General features: G+C 31.9%; 1 non-coding gene across 1 annotated transcript; it reads right to left on the bottom strand.

Annotated features, from left to right (window-relative positions):
• Positions 1–1,883: 1,883 nt before the first annotated feature.
• LOC115942760 (U6 spliceosomal RNA) lies at positions 1,884–1,990 on the bottom strand. Its single transcript, XR_004077339.2, has one exon. It is a non-coding gene; the product is annotated as a U6 spliceosomal RNA (small nuclear RNA).
• Between the last annotated feature and the right edge of the window lie 865 nt (positions 1,991–2,855).

The raw sequence follows: 2,855 nt of genomic DNA, 5'->3' as shown, positions 1-2,855 counted from the left end.
TTTTTTTTTTAAAGATTTTATTTATTTATTTGAGACAGAGAGAATGAGATACAGAGAGCATGAGAGGGAGGAGGGTCAGAGGGAGAAGCAGACTCCCTGCCGAGCAGGGAGCCCGATGCGGGACTCGATCCCGGGACTCCAGGATCATGACCTGAGCCGAAGGCAGTCGCTTAACCAACTGAGCCACCCAGGCGCCCTAGGTTTTCATTTTTCTAGAGCAAATACATATGAGTAGAATTTCTGAGAAATAGAATTAGTATAAGTTTAGCTATATAAAAAACTGCCACAACATTGTCCAAAGTAGCTGTACCATTTTGCATACCCACCACCAATTTATGCAAGGCCCATTTGCTCTGCATCCTCACCCACACTGGGTATTATTAGCATTTTTCATGTTAACCATTCTAATAGGTGTGGAATGATAACTCATTATGGTTTTAATTTGTGTTTCCCTAATACCTCAGAATATTATTGAACTTGTTTCATATGCCTAATTGCTTTCTGTATATACTATTTGATGAAGTACCTCAAGCTTTTGATTTTTTTTTTAATTGGGTCATTTGTTTTCTTACTATTGATTTTTGAGAGTTCTTTATATATTCTGGAAAAAAGCCTTTTTCAGATATGTTATCTGCAAATATTTCCTTCCAATTTGCAGCTTTTTTTTTTTTTTCATTCTCTTAGTATCTATTTTCTCTTATTTTTTATGGCATTTTTGGCATGGATTTTATTTCTATTAAGTAAAATTTGTCAATCTTTTCTTTTATGCATCTACATTTTTATTAATAGTTAGAAAGCATTTCCACACAGTCAAACTAAGGAGGACTTCACCTATTTTTTCTTCTAAGGCTTATATGGTTTTATGTTTTTGTATTTACAGCCTTGAACTCTTTGATGTTTATCCTTGTATAATGGTGTGAGATTTGGATCTAATTTTATCCTTCGTCAATGGCTAGCCAATTATTCCAATAATGTTATTTAAAAAGCCTTTGCTTCCCAAAAGAAATGAGATGCTATCCTTATCTCATACTAAACTTTCATATTTTTTAGTGTAATTCTGGACATCTATTTCCCTGGTTAGCATGTCTATTCATGCATCAAAACCATGCTGTTTTAATTATGAAGGGTCTGTATTTTAATCCTTTTTAGGTTTATTCTTTTCCAAAGATTTTCTTTTTTAAAATTGGTTTTATGTCCATCTTTGCATGTTTATTTTTCCATGTACATTTCAGTGTCAATTTATTTATTCTGATAAAAGGTTTTTGGTTCTCCAGTTATTAGTGACTTTCTATGTTCTCCTGCATCATTTTTAAGTTTTACTTTATAAAGATTGTTATTGCATTATTTGATTCACTATTATTTATAATTTTTATATTTTCATTATAAATTTTGGCTTATGCCCATAGATCATGTCCATATTTTCATGTTTAATGGTTTTAGCTTTGTATCCACTTTGATATCAATATAACTACTCTTGGTTTGTTATGGCTACGATTTGTTTGATATACATTTGTGCATTTTTTCATTTTTAGCTTTTTGGGAAAAAAATTTTAAATGTGGATATTATAAGCTATATAGTCATTTCTTTGTGAAGCAAATGAAAATGTTTTTAATAGATGAATTAGATCTAGTCACATTTATTGGTGTGATATATTTGTCTCAATTATTATATTAGTTTGATATAGCTGTTACATGCATTTCATTACATTTGATACTTATTTAGGTAATATGTTTCTTTGTTTTTTTATTCACTAAATTTGTCTTGATGCTTAGGCAGATTTGTACTTTTGTTCTATTGGTTACCTTTGTATGAAAACATTACCCTGTTTTCTTATTTAACCTTTTACTAACTTTTTTGTTGACTTATAATGGTATACTATCTTTTTAATATGGAACACTTCACGAATTTGCATGTCATCCTTGCACAGGGGCCATGCTAATCTTCCCTGTATCGTTTCAATTTTAGTATATGTGCTGCTGAAGTGAGCACTATAATGGAATGCTTAAATGGTGTATCTAATGCTAGTACCAACATCAATAAACATATGCTAATTTTCTCTTCCCCTGTTTCATTTTTTTGGTTGCAGTATATTGTCAGACACAAATTACATACATCATATAACGTATTTTATTCCACCCTCATCCATACATTCCTTTTAGTCTTCAATCTAGAATTAAGTATATAAAATGTCTACCGTCACTCCTTTTGTTGTCATTGCCCCTACTGTCTCTTGGTTGGATGAAATTCATCTTCTAATAGATTCCTCAGGAAGGGCTCATAGGTACACAGCTCCTTGAGCTCTTGCATATTTTTTTGAGCTCTTGCATATTTAACCCTTTCATGTAACCTTGGTAGAAACAGTTTTGCTATTTATCTTTGTTCACAATTACATCTGAGTATTCTGAAAATGTTGATCTCTTTCTCAAATTGTTCTTATTCTCCATAAATACATGTGATGGAGCATGGCCAATACCTTGGTGGAATGTGCTATTTATTTTTTCACTTACAGGAAAGTTGAATTGAAGATGGCCTCTTATATTTATCCTAAGAGCATGGATATTTATAGTTTTATTTTTCTTTCTTTCTCTTCTCTTTTTTTTGGCAGGGGGGTGGGAAGAACATGTTGTAAGATTTATATTCATACCACCACCATTACCTCAGTCATATAATACCATTGCAACAATAAAGAAAATATGTAAATGACATTATTTTGCTACCAAATATGGAGATAAATATAAAATTCCTAGGTCATTGTCAAATTAGCAGAGTGTATTGCATTGTGGCATGCTGGAGATAGTGACACCACTGTTTGTTTCTTTTTGCTTATGCAGCAATAAGGGCAATGCATCCCAAG

This window comes from Leptonychotes weddellii, chromosome 7, assembly GCF_054177405.1.
Source record: "Leptonychotes weddellii isolate Sample4059 chromosome 7, ASM5417740v2, whole genome shotgun sequence".
NCBI classification, from domain to species: Eukaryota; Metazoa; Chordata; class Mammalia; order Carnivora; family Phocidae; genus Leptonychotes; species Leptonychotes weddellii.
The sequence above is the reverse complement of the archived record's forward strand: the minus strand, read 5'-3'. Positions and strand labels throughout refer to the sequence as shown.